General features: G+C 49.1%; 1 protein-coding gene and 1 pseudogene across 1 annotated transcript in view; one reads left to right on the top strand and one right to left on the bottom strand.

The window, feature by feature from the left end:
- The window catches only part of LOC146171543 (uncharacterized), a 146,822-nt gene extending 139,543 nt beyond the window's left edge, over positions 1-7,279 (bottom strand). Inside the window, exon 1 of the mRNA XM_084586480.1 lies at positions 7,041-7,279. The gene's annotated coding sequence lies outside the window, so the exon portion shown is untranslated. The remainder of the gene's footprint in view (positions 1-7,040) is intronic.
- Positions 7,280-11,825: 4,546 nt separating this feature from the next.
- LOC146171542 (uncharacterized) lies at positions 11,826-12,457 on the top strand (annotated as a pseudogene).
- Positions 12,458-17,976: the final 5,519 nt, after the last annotated feature.

Below are 17,976 nucleotides of genomic sequence, written 5' to 3'. Positions count from 1 at the left end.
CCAACGTAAGAACTGGAGCTGAAAAAAGCTTTGCAGAACTTCACACCTCGATCTAAAGGCTAGGTCAGATCCTTACTTGCCATGCATAGAGAAGCATCCAACTGGACTACGCTGCCTGTAGTAGTTGTTGATTTGATATTTGACTGAACTTTGTTACTACAACTTTGAACTTTAGGGAATTTGAATAAAAGTGAAGAAATCATACGCGGACAAAAACTCTTTAACGGTAACAAAAACACTGGATATATTCATCAAAGTTTACACGCGTCTTTCTCCGACGAAGGGTGCGTTCCACACTGTCTCGTCCCCTCTTCTCTCTCTCGGCCAGTCGTTCCCAGCAGCACACGCACCCCGCACGTGCGTACAGCCTCCCCGTCGCCGGCCCAGGCCCCTCCTTCTCCTCAGCGGGGTGCCACGCCGACCAGTCTGCCACATATGCTTCGGCGCCTTTTCTTGATGCACGATAACCAAGTCGTCTACTGTGATCGCACTCGCAGGGCTGGAAGGGGACAAGTGGACCGAGCGTAACTGAAGCAGATACTCCTTCAGCCATCGCTTCCAAAACGAGTCCATGACCGTTTGTCGGTATTTACACCTTCGACCTAAGTCGGTTGCACTGGCCGAAGGAACGGAGGCTGCTTTCGCTTCGGGCAAGGCGATCAACCGTTTCCCAGTGAGCAGATGGGAAGACGTGAGAACCGATGTTTCTTCTGGTGCTGAGGAGACGTAGGCTAGTGGCCGAGAATTAATCGTAGCCTCGACGTCTGCAAGCACTACGCGCTTCGACGCAGCTCCGCTAGTTAATGAGCTGATCACACTGGCCAGGGATATTGCCATCTTGTCAGCTGCGTTCCATTTCATTCCCAGGATCTTCTGTTCACCGCTCGAAGATGTAGTTTCGTCGTCCCCAAACGCCGCGCGGACTGCATCGGAATTCGAGGACCATTTCCTTAAGCGTATGCCTGCGTCGCTCATTATGTCGATGGCTTCAGTGGCCATTTTCAACGCCTCGTTTACTGTAGCCGCCCCCGTCACCAGATCGTCCACGTAAAAGGAGTCCTTCATGAGGCTCGCCGTTTTCGAAACTTCCTTTGTCGTGCATTCAAGGTGGTGGAGGAGGGTAGCGGTCAGCAAATACGGGCTGGCTGTCGTACCGAACGGTACCCGAGTCATTCACCATTCTTCGATATCCGGCAATGCTGACGGGTCAAGCGGCGGGCTACTGTACCAGAAGAACCGCAGGGCGTCTCTATCCTCAGGCCGCACGCTTCTCTGCAGAAATGCTTTCTCGATGTTTGCTACGAGAGCGACCTTGTGCAGGCGGAACCGCAAGAGAATCTGCACCAAATCACTGACGAGGTTAGGTCCTTTTTCCAAGTGGTCGTTGAGTGACCGTTTCCCCGGAGCGTGTGATGATGCGTCGAACACGACACGCAGCTTCGTCGTAGTTGCCTCCCTACGTACGACTGGCTGATGTGGCATGTAATAAACTTTCCCAGACACTACTTCTTCGGTCACCCGCTCCGCATGCCCTGCCTCGAGATAACTCTTGATGGCGTCGTCGTATTGCTGAGCGAGTTCTGGATTGCGGCATAGTCGCTTTGTCAGGTTGTCGAGTCGCCGAATTGCCATATTTTTGTTGTCGTTGAGTTCGTTGGATGCGTCTTTCCATGGCAAGGCAACTTCATAGCGCTGACCTTTCTTTTCCAACTTTACCTTGCTCAGTGTTCTTTCGTCGTGTGTTTCTGGGGAATCTTTTATACCGACGGCGTCTAGTTCCCAGAAATTCTGCAGCGTAGTGTGGACCTGGTCTGCAGTTTCCAAGCCTATTCTTAGTATCCAAACATTGTTTGCGATTGCGAGGCTTGAAGTCACACTGAACGGTCCCTGAATCGTCCAACAAAACTTTGTATTCACCGCTGCTAATACTTCATTTTCGTTGCATCTTTGCACCTCTCCAGTTTCAAATTTCCAAAGGTGGTCAGCTCCAATTAGTAATCCAATACCTGGCACTGAAGACATGCCCGGATGGATCGGTCTGTCTGCGAGCAGTCCTCTTCGAACTTCCATCTTTTGCACAAAACTGTTATCTGCGGGTACCTGCCTGACGTCCCTGCATATGAAGGGCACCTCAATAGCCTCTATTGCTATTTCATGATCTCCGTATTGGCTCCGAAGGCGAAGTTCTACCAGCCGGAAGCTTTGGACTTGCGCGGCCGCAGCCCCAAAGGTGTTTAGGCGGAAGTCGGCCTTTCCTAAAACCTTCAAATCGAGTGTTTTTGAGATATCTGCTCGAATGAACGTTTTTTTACTTCCACCGTCCATTACGCCCCGGATGTAGCCGTATTTGGTGCTCCCCAACGCATAGGCACGGAAAGTCTGCAGTGCCGTCTCTTGCGTTTCTTCTGTTTTGGCGTCTGCATGCACATTAGTGGCGGTGATCTCTGTTGGTACGTCAGTTTTGATCGCTGCCCAACTGCGGTTACACATTGAGGTAGCGTGCCTTTTCTCGCAATTCCCGCATTTTATCTTTCGTCTGCAGTCGTTTGCTCGGTGTCCCCACCTTGTACATCGAAAGCACCTTTTCGTCCTGGCAAGTTTTTCGATTTTTTCTTTGTTCGTCAGTGCAGCCGTACAGATCTCTGTGTCGTGCCGGTTCGAATCGCAGAATGCGCATTTTTCTGTCTTCTCTGATTGTGCATAAAGAACAGCGGCACTCGGAGTCGGCTGCCTGGCGCGTTTGCCGAGGTTTTCCTTGTAAGAAGGCTTCTCAAAGGCGGGACCTTGCCTACATCGCTCTCGACACTCTGTTTCTACTAGCAGAAAATGTAGTACCTCCTCTAGCCTTCTCTCTGATCTGTCTGCTGCCTGCGTTGAGGCGGAGAACTGCTGCGCTGGTGACGCGGGACTACTATCGGGCGGCGACAATACATCTGTCTTGGTCGCTCTGCTTACCAGGTGGTGAAACTCCACCACCATGTCTCGCGGCAGCGCCGTTAGGATAATATCGCAAAGCATTGCGCAGTAAGCATGCTTGGTCACTCCGAGAGCAGTTAACCCGCAAATGTGGGCTTGAACATGATCGTAGAGCCGGCGGAGTCCTCTGACATCTCCTGATGACGACACGGGTGGTAGCGTCCTTAATTCGGCAAGGTGTTCTTGTTCGATTAGCCCCTTGTCTCCGAAACGGCGCTGCAGTATCTGTATAGCGTCTTCATAGCAGGCCTCAGTCGCTTGTAACCCTTTAACTGCCGACGCGGCAGGCCCAGTGAGGAGGCTCTTTAAGTAATGAAATTTCTCCGCTTTGGACAGGGCCTGATTATCATGCACCGCTTCGCGGAAACATTCCCAAAACGACTGCCAGTTGGCAAGCTCACCATTGAAAGACTGGAGCTGCAGCTTCGGAAGCCTGATTGCAGTGCGTCTGGCCGTCGGCACGGACGTTTGCGTCGATTTGGCGTTCTGTTCAGACGTAGTCTGTTGTGAAGCTGCGATTCGAGCCCTCAGTTGGCCGATGAGGTTTATGGCCCGGTCGTCGTATTCGACGCTTTCTGTAAACTCGGTCTCGAACGCTTCCTCCGGTAGATAGTTCTCCAACTCGTCGTTGATCTTCCGCAGCTCATCATTGCTGACTTCCAGTCTGTGAAGCAGAGCTGTCAACTGTTGGGCGTTGGCTGTCGGCAGTGCTGTTGTGGCCTCGTTGATGATAATCGTGTTCTGCCCTCGTCGACTTCCCCTCTTCGCTGTGAGCTTTTACATTTTGGTCCGTCGCGGTCTTTTCAGATTTCGCCACTAACTTCTCATCCCGGGTTTCGGCACCATGTAGTAGTTGTTGATTTGATATTTGACTGAACTTTGTTACTACAATTTTTAACTTTAGGGGATTCGAATAAAAGTGAAGAAATCACACGCGGACAAAAGCTCTTTAACGGTAACAAAAACACTGGATATATTCATCAATGTTTACACGAGTCTTTCTCCGACGAAGGGTGCGTTCCACACTGTCTCGTCCCCTCTTCTCTCTCTCGGCCAGTCGTTCCCAGCAGCACTCGCACCCCGCACGTGCGCACAGCCTCCCCGTTGCCGGCCCAGGCCCCTCCTTCTCCTCAGCGGGGTGCCACGCCGACCCTTGTTCCCAATCGCGCGTTCCCCGGTCGTTCCGGGAAAGTGGACCATGCCTATACCTAGGAACGCGCTGACTTTTGCTGGCTGCTCTTTCGGAGGCAAGAGCTCGGTATTTCTTCTCTTTCTTTATAAATTCTTTACACTGCCTTTTCATTGTTTATGTGAGATCGATAAAGGGACTCGATAAAGCAATGGGTTATGATTTCCTTTGGCCCTTTAAATCAATTAACCAAATGACACTCATACGGGGCTCGCACTTCCTTAATCAGATGAACACAGCCTCGGGCCATTATTTGCCAAACACTATAGAAACCAAAACATATGCCAAAAATGATTTCTAGATGAAGAGCACCTAAGCACTCTTATCCCCCACGACACGACCGCCGCCCCGCTCCTGCTTTGATTCACCGACGCACCGGAAAAGCCTGATTAATGCAGCGCCACAGGAAGAGAGGCGGGCAAGGCCTATAAAATGAAACAAGCGTTTTCGGTATCCTTGTCTTGGCTGACGAAGAACTGTCCGATGAACTGTCGTTTTCACCCATATCATCACAAGCTTGATGGGGGGATGCTTTGTTAAGCTTCAATAAGGGCGTGCACCTGAAAGATTTTTAGAGTCTTAGCGGCGATAATTGCCGTGCTATTTTTAACGAGCTGCTGAAAGCAACAGGAAAGGGACACTATTGCCCACCTGGGTGTGGTCGGCGTTTTTACGTGTGAAGAGTGACATTGCTCGACGGCACATTACTAGGTCACAAACCTCTCTCGCTCGCTGCCCTTATAAAAAATAGACATATCTAAACATCGCCAGAGTATCCTAGGCTCGCAAACGACCTTTCTTGTCTCTATTCTCTCGCAGGCGTGAATTAATAATGAAGCTTATACGGACTCATCTCCTCAAGAACCAACAGCCTTGCCTAAAGATGTAAAAAGATAATGAGACGCCGCTGCTTTCTGGCCTTATGGAAGCCTCCCTAAAAGGAGACGATTCGCCCACCTTGCAATTTTGTACGGTCAAAGAACTAGGTGGATAGTGTCTGGCGTGTGGTATATAACAGTTTACAGGATTCATAGGATTATAAAATTTATAGTGAATGAAATATGCTCACACCTTTCTGTCACGCATGTTCATTTATAGTTGAAATCAAAAGCATATGTTGAAGACAAATAACAGCTTCATCAAGCCGATGTATGGTGTCGGGGTGGTCGTGCCTACTTGGTGCCGCATGGTCACGAGTTTCATTTTCATTTTTGTTCTTTTAATGCGAAAACATTTTTAGGCTTATGGTGAATACCATGGGTCTGCGAGATGGGTTCGCGAGAATATATCAGCGAAACATTGCAATAGATTCTGACATGAACATCATTTCCTCCGTAAAGATGTCGTAATAGGTTCTGATGACGAATCTGAAGAGAAGAAATTATAGAGAGTTCACACACACGCAAGATAGAGGAAGAAGAGAAGAGGTATACAGATGATGAGGAAGAAAACAAGGAGGAAAGGCTTTCATCATTAAGCTCTTAAGCGAACCTAAATACAATAGTGTAATTTTTATGCCAATAATTTAGGGTATATTGTGTAGTTATTACTATGTGCATGTGCACAGCATCCGTTAACTCGAAAACCTGGCTTAAGAGCTTCCCGGTACAAAAAAAGTTGCTTTCTTTTCAAGGGGAAACTCGTCGATGGGTAGTAAAAACAATGCCCTTTTATTTATCCTGTGCGCAGCACTAAAATGCATTGATTATTTAAAAAAAAAGACAGTTACGCTTTCTACTGCGTAGAATCGGCGTATCTTGAAGCAAGGCCGCTTACACAGCGTTCAGCACACGTGAACTGCTTAGAGACATCTGAAGTTGTCCCCGATTTTTACGCAGATGGCAGGGCTATTGACGGACTTGATTAAAAGTGTACTGTGCTACCTAAGCTTGTACACGCAGTGATCTGATCTCCAAATTCTAATCCCAAAATATGGTTATGGGGTTTAACAACCTAAAGGGACTCAGACTATGGGAACTACGCAGTAATTCCTACCGCCTGAAGTTATTTAACATGCACTGTTGTTGGGCAGGAGCGTCTTGCTTTTCTCAAGCGGCCGCCGCTGCAGGGATTCGATCCTGCAGCCTTGGGTGCAGCAGTCGAGCGCCCTAACTGCACTACAGCGGCGGGGTTCAAAATTGGTAGAAGAAATAAAAAAAAAAATTCTACAGCATTTTAGGGTGGCTGTAATGAATATGCAGCAGTTAAATGGCGTTCTCCACAGTACAATGTAAGCCTTAGAAGGTGTTGTCTTCCATCGTTTCCTACCCTACACGCAGACCCGCACTCATTGTAGAGATGACAGTATACGTTTTTATCAACAAACTTTCGTCGATGCCACTCATATATCAAAGCAAAATGTGGTTCTTCTGAGATGACCTCTGTCAATTTCATGCCTAGCATTGCGGCATGTTCCAGTCTATAATTTTTGCTCTTATCTGATCACATTTTCTGGCTATGTACTATACTATATTAAAACCTGTTTAACGTGGCTCGATACACTTTTCGAGGCCGGACTTTTAGTGTAAAATGTTTTAAAAGCATTCCATTATTTACTTTGTTTGCATGCAACGTCACAATGAATACCTGCAGAGCATATGCCTTAAACGGGCAAGTAAAATACTTTAGCCTGAACGCATTTTCAGTAAAGATCTTAGAGGTGATCTGAATGGGCGGTAAAAAGGCAATACGTGAAAAGAAATATGAGAGAATGTCATGATTTTCATTTTATTTATAGAGCATGGCTTTTTAAGTTTCTAAATAATGAGTCTATGGACCGAGTAATATTGCTCTATCATTTCTATGCGTATCTAAATAAGAAATATTCACTAAGACGTCGTCAAACACAGTCATGGGTTTCAATGATGTTACTTACCTCAATACGCCAGTATGCGGCGAGCTCGGAAGTACGGTTAGCTAGATCGGCTTCGTCGTTCTGGATGTAAAATTATACAGGCGCAGAATAAGTTGTCTAAAATTCCCCTCCTTTGCACGACAAAGGTCGCTGATGACCGAAATGAGCTTGAAAAGTCAGCAGAAAACAGAAAGGTCCGTGCTTGATTAATGAGGGTACACTACTTTTTGTGCATTTCAAGAGACAAATGTGGTAGCCAAAGTTCATACCGTTTGAATTGTTTTAGAAAACGCCGCAATCTGTTTGAAACGCTTTGTAGAAAACCAAGGGAAAAATTTACCACCCGTTTAGCAGATCGCAAGCAAAGAGCGAGAATATACATAGTATAATGTATGACATTACAATCAGCACGTAGAGGTGGTAAAAGCCAAGGCCGTAGGCAACTAACGAGTTGCCGGCCATGGCAAAGCACTGCAATGAACTCTACACTTTTGATTTCAGTCACAAAATCGCTGGGCAAGCTTGCGCTAGCGACCACAGGGCTCCTGACTGATGGTTTTTGAACTATGCGATAGTTGTAATCTTAGTGGCGCTGAATACAAAATAAGCTCAGAAATATCAAATAAACTATAAAACTCAATTACATGCAATGTTCTTGACGAGGGCTCGGGATAAGCAGTCTGCGTCGGAATGGTTGCGGCTAGACTTACAGGCTACAGAAATGTCAAATTCTTGAAGCCAAAGGCGTCAGCAGGCAAGGCGGCAGGAGAGGATTTCATACTGGCTAGACAGCAGCGCATGTTGATCGCTTACTACGTCGATAGCTAGACCTTATAGGCATGGTCGGAATCTTAAAATGGCCCACATGATCACTAAGTGCGCCTGCTCTGCCGTTGAGTAATAGGCTTAGGTTTTTTTGAGAGGGACTTGCTGTCGTACGCGATACCTTTCTTGCGGGTATGAATTTCAGTCTCAGCGCTTTCCTCAAAGTGACCTAGGCAAAGAGGGGGCTGTAAACGGCGCTCAAGTTCGTTGAAGGCTTCTGATTGCGGTGCGTTCTATAAAAAGGTACGTAAGCTGTATAACTTGTTCAGCGATGCGCGAAAAGTTCCTGAGAAAGCGGCGGTAGAAAGCACATAGCCCAAATAATCGTCGCACAGGTGTTGTGTTGGTAGGCACTGAAAAGTGTGCGATCGCAGTGGTTTTCTGCTTGTCTGGATGAACTCCTTTCGTTTTTTTCGTATGCCCCAGAAACAAGCGAAGTGACACGTCGTAGGCGAAGTGACGCTTCTCTTCTTTCAGCATTGACTATGTCGAGTGCTGTTCGAATCCTTAGGTGGCCGTCAAATTTCGAAGAGAAGGCAGTGACGTCGCGTAAGTATACCAGACAAACTTTCCGCTTTTGGCAAGCCGATACCGGATCCGTTACTCAGGAAAATGTGGCGTGAGGGAAGGATAGTTCGAATGACATTACTTTGAACGCGAGGAGGTCGTCGGGTGTGAAGAACGACGTCTTCTCGCGGTATCTTTTGACGACCTAAATTTGCTAGTACTCGCTCTTGAAGAAAATGGACGAGGATACATACTGCTGCAGACACGGTCTATAGTGTTGCCAACGCGAGGTAGCGGCTAGCAATCTTTCGCGACGTTGCTCAAGCGGTGGTAATTAACACAGAAGCGAATTATTCCGTTTTCTTCAATAACAATAATGGTGCCGCGCAGGAGCCCTTAAAGACTGGATAACGTTATTGTGAAGTATTCCTTCAACTACATCTCTTAAGGACTGGCGCTCTCGCACAGATGCGCGGTGGGGACTGTCGAATAGGTGTGGCATGTTAGTCCGCGATAATACGGCGTTTGGCCAACATTGTCGCAGATTCGAAAATCACTCGCTGTAGCTTTCAAGAATGTGAATTCAGTCTTGTCTATGCCTAGGTATTGCTGGGTTGATGGGAACGGAGGTTGCCAGACACGGTTCGGTGCGTCGTGAGCGGGTTGCCTGGGGAGGGCGAAGACATCTCTGATGTCCGCTAGGTCTTCCAGAAAAGCGTTCATCGTCCCTTTAGATGCTGTATTCTTCGCTCTTGAGCTTGTCCATGTCGGAACTGCGCTGCGCCACTTGTAATTCCTGGTCCCAACTCCAGAAGAAACTAGCGTTTCTTTCGATGACACTTTCAGTGCTTTTGATTTCCTTGGTAGCTTCGGAGACGACAATCCTTGACCGGGCCGATATGCTCAGCATTTCTTCGGGGGCGTTTAGCGCAGCGTAATTTACCGAAAATGCCACACAAGGCATAGCTTTATCCATAGAAAGCTGGGTCAGCTTCGAGCGAAGGTCGATGATCGCCTTATGTTCATTCAGAATGTACCCGCACAAAATCACGTCGTCCTAACAGAGCTCTAGGACCACGAGGCTCGCAGGTTAATGACGTCCATTTATGGTCACCTGCAGTGCATCACTCTAATGAATTAATGTGGTTACCAGCAGCTGTGCGAATCAGCGGGCTGTCTCCGGCGGTCGTTGCCTCCTTGAGCTGGGCTGCAAGCGGTCCAATGATGACTGAGTAGTCGGCTCCTGTGTCTACGAAGGCGGTAACGTCGACAGCAACTTAGAGATCGCATGTTTGTGTAGTCGTATTGCATGTTGGCCTCTTTCGATATCGGCTTCGTCATGCACCGAAGTCGTGTCTGGCGCACGCGGTTGTGATTTGGCTGGGCGGCAGTGTCATTTTGCCATCTGGGCGCATGATCATCGAAGGCGTCTTCGTCAGGGGCGTCGACATAAAAGTGGCGTCTTCGTCACTTGTCACCCTCGCCGCCAAGCGGTGATTGTACTCAGGCATTAGATAATCGGTACCTATCAGCATCTTTTGTTTAGACCAAGTACAGGCTGTCCAGACAATCTAGAGCGGTGAAACTGTCTCGATAGCATAAGATTTGAATGATGCTTGATGGCTATCAAAGTGCCTCTAGTCTTCCTGTAATGTCATGTCATGACACACACACACAGAAACATAAATAAATACACATTGTAAAAGAGAACCAGCAGGGACATGACCCTTTTCAGCATGCCCATCTCTATTCTCTCTTCATCGTCTTCTGCTGCGCTCCTGCACTCTTCACTTGGTTGTCGCCTAGGTACATCACACTCCGCTACGACTGCGGTCCTTCACTGTAGCACCTCCACGTCGCTGCCGTCGCATCTTTTGCGCATGGCGTCTTTTTTTCGGGCTGTCCTCCTGCGGAGGTATGATACAGTCCAGCCCACTTATATCAGCCGCAGATATAACGAACGCTCGCTTAGTACGAACGAGGGCGGTGCTACCGTCAAAATATATATTGGGGAAATGGCACAGTGTCTCACACAGAAGGAACTGTTGTGGCCACAACACTCGGTTAGAGCGAACGCGAAGCTGTCGGGACCCCGTAGCTGACCAAGCCGGCGGTGTTTGGCGCGGTTTCGCTCGACTGCGAACCCGCGAAGGCGAATTTTGCGCACTTTGTGTTCCTCTGACACGACGCAAACACAGAGCGCACAAAGCGTCCCCCGGCGCTCCCTTTGCGGGTAAAATAAAGTACAAAAAGAAAAGGCGCACGTTGAAAACTAAAAACGAAGAAGCGCGTGCGCGCGGTGACGAAAGAGAAAGTGGCGCCGCCCGTGTCGCTGTGATGCATCCACATGAGCTGCGTCAGCCAATCCGGAAAGTCAGGCGCCTGCTCTACTGGATCAAACCGGTTCTCCATTTGTTGCTCCTTTGCCACCCCGCGCTGAGGGCATTGCGCCGTCGATTCTTTCTGTGCGATGGCACTGCGTTGACATCGTTGCCGCATCCGTGCCTTTCCCAGATCGGGGAGTGGAAGGCTGCCTCAACGAGCGAGCCCAAGGGCTTGACTTGCGCCTGGTGCGATGGAGGACTATACGCCGACCTCTTCAGGTGCTAAAAGGAAAGCTGCCGACATCGCAACGAAGATGGTCATTGTTAATGAACTTGCTCAAGGTGCAAAAAACTGCGAACTGGTCAAGTAGTACGGACTGTCGAAATCGACCGTTTCAACCATTGCTAAGAGCAAGGAAAAGATTCTTGGTGCTACCGTGAATGCCGACCCGAAGACTAGAAAGCGCCTTCGGAAGGCGACCTACGCGGACGTTGAGGACGCACTGCTGAAGTGGTTCGCTGACGCCCGGTCTCGCAACGTTCCGATCAGTGGACCGCTGATGCTCTCCAAGGCTAATGACTTCGCCTTCCTTTTGGACTTCCCGATATCAGCCCAGGCAATGGATGGCTCCAACGGTTTAGGGCTCACCACGGAATTGCTTTCAAGGCGGTCGTCGGCGAGGCCGCGTCTGTGAACAACGAGGACCTCGATGAGTGGCTTTCCGACAACCTCCCATCAACAACGAGCTATGCTCCGCGGGACGTTTACAATGCCGACGAGACTGCGTTGTTTTATCAGATGTTGCCATCTAAAACGCGTGTTTTGAAAGGCGACAAGTGCGCAGGAGGGAAGAACAGCGAGTTGCGCATAACTGTTCTTGTGTGGTCAATATGGACGGCAGTGACCGGCGGCTGCCTCTTGTCATTGACAAGTCACGTAAGCCGCGATACTTTGGAAGCTACGTGCCCGTACGCTACAGGAACAATACAAAAGCCTGGCTGAGTCGTGACTTATTTGCCGAGTGGCTTGTCGAGTTCGACCGCGACATGGCACAAAAAAACAGGAAGGTCCTGCTCGTGCTGGATAACTGTGCGGCGCACCATGTGCAGCCTTCCTTGAGAGTGGTGACAGGGCTCTTCTTGCTTTCCAATGCAACCTGCAAAATTCAGCCGCTGGACATTGGCATCATTCATGCGTTCAAGGTGTGCTACCGGCGGCGCGTCATCCAACGATTGTTGATCGCGATTGATGCTGCCATGCAAGTTCGAATCTGCTTGCTTGCCGCCGTTGAGATGTTGAAAGCGGTGTGTATGGAACTCACCGCGGAGTGCATAGCATATTGCTTCTGCAAGGCGGGGTTTATAGGCCCAGGCACCGAAGACACCATAGATCACCCACCGGAAGGCCGGTCGCACGAGGACTTGTGGCAACGAATCATTGACACGCAGCTGACCGGACATGACGTTGCCTGGGACGATTTCGTTTCTGCTGATGACGACGCCAACATTGCGGAGCCATGCACTGACGAAGCTATTGTGCGTGAAGTGCGAGCCCTTCCTGACTGCCGAGAGACCGACGAGGACGATGAAGAGGATGCTGCACTACCGCCAGTTGCTATGACCGCTTCAACCGCGATCGGTTAAATCGCGTCGCTTAAAGAACTCGTGTGCAGCAGAGGCCTTGACGATGAACATATTACCGCGCTGGAAAGATTAGAAACGGCAGTGATGTGATCAGCTTTGAATAAGCAGACATGCATCACGGACGCTTTTCGAAAATAAAGTAAACTTTCGTCTCGCTTGCTCTTTTTGCACTTATTAGAGGTGATCCACTTACTACGAACTTTGGATACAGCGAACAAATGCCACGTGAAGATCAAGATCGTTATAAGTGGGCTGGACTGTATTTGCATCCATAACCTTTGCAAATTGTCTGGTTCAATGTGTGAAGCATTGCTCGTTGTTCTTTGGGCGGGATGCTTTGCGCAGTGGTAACTTGGGCGTTCCGCCAAGACCTTGTTTAGAGTAGTCATGCTTCTGAAAGTTTCTCCAATGCCAGTTACATGCTGTTGGTTAGTTATTATTTAGCGTTTTCCAATGGTTCGCCCTGACCTAGAACTACTGTTGTAAGGCATCCATAGTGGTTACAGAAATGGACGAAGCTGCACCGCAATGGTTGTTGCTGCTGCCACCAATTCCACCGGAAGCACCGTGCCGTGAAGAGCGTCCTTGCGTATGCTGGCAGGTATGGGCTCGTTCCTTCCCGACAAACGCGTGACGTTTCTGTGCATGTCAAGCGCACATACATTGGCAGCTGTGAGGCCTTTTACTCTTGGAATCAGTTCTTACCAACTTCCTGCCCTTTTCGAATGCGCCGAAGTTTGCGGGAGTGCTGTGGTGCGGTGCGGTGGGCGCAAATGTCCTCGCCAGTGTCGGTGCGATGAAGCCGTAGCTGCCGGTCATGTTAAACCACTTCACTGTTTCACTCGTCCGCTCTCGGAAAGCAGAAGCTTTCGTTGGGTGCTGCACCGCGTCCTGTTGGCGTTACATGCGGTTAGCCTCACTTTTAAGAGCCTCACGGCACGAGCGGAGCAGCACGTCATCATTGTGAATTGATAGAGCCCCGACCTCGGGCATGAGGCAGTCCACAGCCAAGATGAGTTCAGCAGGAAAGTCCGCAAACACCGGCACGCCCACCAGCACCTTGCTGTCAGCCTCAGTGCGGAGGCAGAGATTAACTGTACCAACGGGAGCGGCGCTTTTTCCAAAGCCTTTGCAGTGGAGATGAGGTACATTTACTCAGAGGGACCGGTGCATGACGTTGGAGCAATGCCGTCTGCTGAACGGTGTCAACCTGTGCGATCAAGTCCCCGATGACGCAGATATGCACTGGCAGAAAAGGAAAGGGATGGTTCTAGAAATCTATGCATGGGCTGTCAGCATACTGGGATGCTGCGGATGTCCTGGCGGCAGCAAGAACCTCGCGACGGCTGGCGGTGTCATGCAAGGCTGCCGCCCGATGAACCAAGATGCACAGGCTGTCAGAGCCCAGCGTGGTCATAATGAATGCGTGGGTGGTATAGTGAAGTCCATCGACGACGTACAGCTTAGCAGGGGACGCGGGCCATTCGATATTGATACGCGGCAGAAGGTTAGTTCAGGACAACACCTCAGCTGATGGCAGACATAAGTGTTCTGGCAAGCACCAATCGTTGATTCAGCATCATCGTCTCTTTGTTGTCCATCGTGGTCCTCGTAAATGGCATATACGTAACGTTACCTCGTCACGAAAAGCACAGTTCCCGTGCATACTGAGTCGGGAAACTACCGCTGGAGTGGAACGGCTATATGCGAGCGACATAAACGATTACGGAACGTAACATATCGAACTGTAGTGTGGTTACTCAGGGGTGATCTGGTATGTCACGGAAGTGTCTGGCCATAAAACATGGTAGAGGCCTGTGTAGCGCGTCAAGAGCTCGTCACAGAGCCCAACTCTACGAGCAGGAGTCCAGAGCAAGACGAAAGAATCCGAATAGTATTGGACATCCTAATAACAAGAATCATGGCGCGTTTTGGGGAGTTTTGGGAGAAAGCCAGTCCGCGGCGAGCAATAATACGGGCGGCGTTAGGTCACAATATGGCGTCACGAACATAGGAGGTTGCATTGGCGGCGGGAGGCAGTACGCTGTCAAACGGAAGAGAAGGGTAACGGCCGAACGGAAGATAGAACAGCAATTAGCCCATTGTATCATGACGGGAAGAATTATGCGCAAAGGTTACAAACGGTGAAGTAATATCCCAGTCAAGGTGATAAGCCGATACATACATTGACAGCATGTCCGTTAGTGTGCAATTGAGGCGTTCGGTGGGGCCATTCGTTTGTGGGTGGTAAGCGGTGGTGAAGTAGTACTTAATGAAGCAGTATCGGAGAAATTTTTCGACTACTCGAGCAAGAAAACAACGGCCATGGTCAGTGAGCAGCTATCGTGGAGCACCATGGAGCAGGATAACGTCGCGGAGGAGACACGCAGCTACGGCAGTTGCACAGCTGGTGGGTATCGCTCGTGTATGGTGTAGCGCTCAGTATAGTCCGTTGCCACCGCAGTATATTTCCCGAAGCAGACAGAAGGAAAGGCACGAGGAGATCAAATCCAACTCTGGAAAAGGGGTTCATTAGGATGTCGATCGGCTCTAAGGATCCAGAAGGGACAACCGAGGGCATCTGCCGCCGCTGATGCCTCTCACAAGGAGCCACGCAACGACGAACAGAGCGGCAGAGGCCTGGCCAAAAGAAGCGTCTGTAAACGCTGTCGTGCGTACGAGATACACCAAGCTGACCCGCAGTGGGCGCGTCGTGGAGCTGCTGAGCAGGTGGTCGGGGACCACGAACAGAAGCTAAGCGCCATCTGGTGGCATATTCCGCTGATATAAAGTGCCGTCGTGGAGCACAAAAAAGCAAGTGTAACGTCTGGATGATCAGGGCTGAGGTAGTTGATTATGCCGCAAAGCTTGAGTCTAAGCGCTGCTCATAACATATGTTTAAAAGGTGAGAGATGGACAATACACGGGTGTAATCGTCACACGCGCTTTCAGGAGGCGGCTCTACCGGTTTGCGGGACAGGCAATCGGCATCAGTGTGTAGCCGGCCGGACTTGTGGGCGACAGAAAAAGAGTGTTCCGGAAGACGCAGCTCCAAACTCCTGAGATGACCAGTAGGGTTCTACAGCGTAGAAAGCTAACATAAGGCGTGGTGGTCGATGATGAAGAATGCAGGGTTACTAAACAAGTAAGGGCTAAACTTTTTATTGGCCCTTATGAGGGCTAAGCCCTCACGTTTTCAGATCGGATAATTCTGCTCAGCCGCTGAAAGGAGGCGACGGACATACACAATGACGCGAGTGCGGCCCGTCTGCTGTTGGGCGACCATGGCACCAATATCTTTACCACTGGCACGGCCGCTCGATGGAAGCGCACTAGGTGTGGCCTGCTACGTCGCCCGAAACCGGCAGGAGGCGCCTACTTCCAGCCGCACCGCCGTGGCGCCCCGTTCGGGGACAGCCGCGCGCGGAGAGATGCGCCTGGCTACGCTTTGAGGGAGGCGTCAGCGTGGTAGAAGCCTTTTATTTTAAGGATATAACAGCTCCACTTCGCACAATTTGGCAGCAAGAATTAGCATATACTGTCATGTCTAGTGTGACCATGTCAGCACTCGAAAAACATATAGTGACGGTGGTTCAAGGCCACTCAATTGGAGAGCTCGCATTTTGGAGCATTGCATCTTTTCATGCCCTGTCGCCCTCCAATCTCCTCACTTTCCACACTCTCCTCCCCCAACGTGGCGGACTTGGTTAGCCTCTGACCAGCTGCAAGATCAGTTGGTCTTGGTGACCCTAGCCCAGGACATTCTTAACGCTTAATATAATGCGTTAAATAAAGTTGTTTCCTCCTTCTCCTCCTCCGTGATGTTGCATTCGGGTCCAGCTGTTCGTCACAATAAAATGTGACCCGGCTGTGAACAATTCGAGGCTGTTCAGCGGCCATGGTAGCCTAATGCATAGCCACTTAATTACATAGTCGCGAATTCCGTGTGTCATTTTCATACCATTTACTCATTCCCGCGTGCAGCTTTTGTACACAAATTGATGTGAACCTGTTCTAAGCTGCCAGCGCTATCCAATAAAAAAATGTCCTACTATGAGTAACCTCTGTGAAAATGCGACATGCAACCAACCTTTCTATCTCATTGTGACCAATTTTACGGTGGAAATATGAAGACGTTTATTAGGTTAAATCTAGATGATAACCTGGGATCTTCGACTCAGTTGGAGACCTTAAACTGTGTACGCCAGAACGCTATCCGTCATGGCTTCCCGCATTTTGCATGATCGGACAAAGTAAGCGCGCTTGATAAAGCCGGTCTGCCTCAAGGTGCTACGTATATGCGCCGAAAGTTTTTATTACTCTTTTTATTGGCAGCTCGCAAACCCATACAATTTTGCTGGTTCGTAATTATCAATGGAAGAACGCGCATCGAGTGTTGCTGTTGTGAAACTCTTAGATTTGATCACAAGAATGTTCACGCGTCAGAGTGGAACTGCCACCGAGATTCAGCGAGCAGCCGAGGACGCTTATTTAATGGCCACACAAAAAAAGGAAGAAAATTACCAATTGCAGACGGAAAACCTTTCTTGAGAGAAGTTTATCCCATAGCCATAAACATCGCTCCACTGTTGACATTTCCAGCCCAGCTCGCTATCAGTGGGGGCAGCAACTTAACGATATCTTGCATTGCATGGGCATGATAATTGTTTTTATAGATTAGCTGCAGGTACTGTGTACAGTGAGAAAACAATGATGAAACCAAACGTTTACACAGCTTGCTACTTCGCCGGACCTCTTCAGACTTCATCATCCTGTTACTGAAGGTGCTTGTAAGCTAACAAAGCTTGAATACTTCCTTTGCGGGGTACATCAAGCCTCCATTGTCCTTGATTTTTATTAACCTGTAATTGGTCCAGTTGACTCATATTTCATGCAACAGGCTCTTGCTCGACTGACATGTCGCCTCAAAACCATTACTAAATATCGCATAAATTAAGCAACAACCTGGTAGTGATAAACAAAACTTGGGGTTCTTAAGTCTCCTTGAGGAGCATCGTTAGAGTGCCCGCAGTTTGCTACCTGCTTATTCACCGAATCCTGTAATTACTGCCTCTGTCGCATATCATTATAATGCAGCTTTAAGCCACCGCATTATATGAAATAGCACCCTACACATAGCTTTATAAAGCCCCTGTTTACAGAAGCCGTACGAACGTGCCCTATAGGAGTATAGTGTGCCTGACTTGGGATCTAAGGGTCCTGCTTTCAATAATTCCCATTTTACCCTTACATCTTATTGACTACTCTGGTTTGGGAGCTCCTGCCACATTGAACATGTCATGTGTTCTCATTACGCCAAAGGTGTCTGGCCATATCACCAAATTAAGTGCCTCTTACCAGAGAGGTGTTTTTCCGACTTGCCACCAACAGAGCGGGCGCCGGATTTTCTTGGAACGTGGCTTTTCATTTTATCGCACCGGCTCAAACAGTCTCAACAGTATAAACAAATGTTGTATGCGCAGGCTCCATTACTTGCAAGGCCACGCAGACTAGCGCAGCAAAATGTAGAACAAATTGCATGCTTATATAAAAAAAAAACCTTCGTAGCTTTTTCTTATATGTTCTCACAACATAACCTGCGAGAAATACTTCTGGTGCTTGTTCATCTGCTTCACAACACATCGTTAAAAATCCTA

This window comes from Amblyomma maculatum, unplaced genomic scaffold, assembly GCF_055883805.1.
Source record: "Amblyomma maculatum isolate TAMU_Amacu unplaced genomic scaffold, ASM5588380v1 scaffold_20, whole genome shotgun sequence".
NCBI lineage: Eukaryota > Metazoa > Arthropoda > Arachnida > Ixodida > Ixodidae > Amblyomma > Amblyomma maculatum.
Note: the sequence above shows the minus strand (reverse complement) of the source record. Positions and strands in the feature narration are given on the sequence as shown.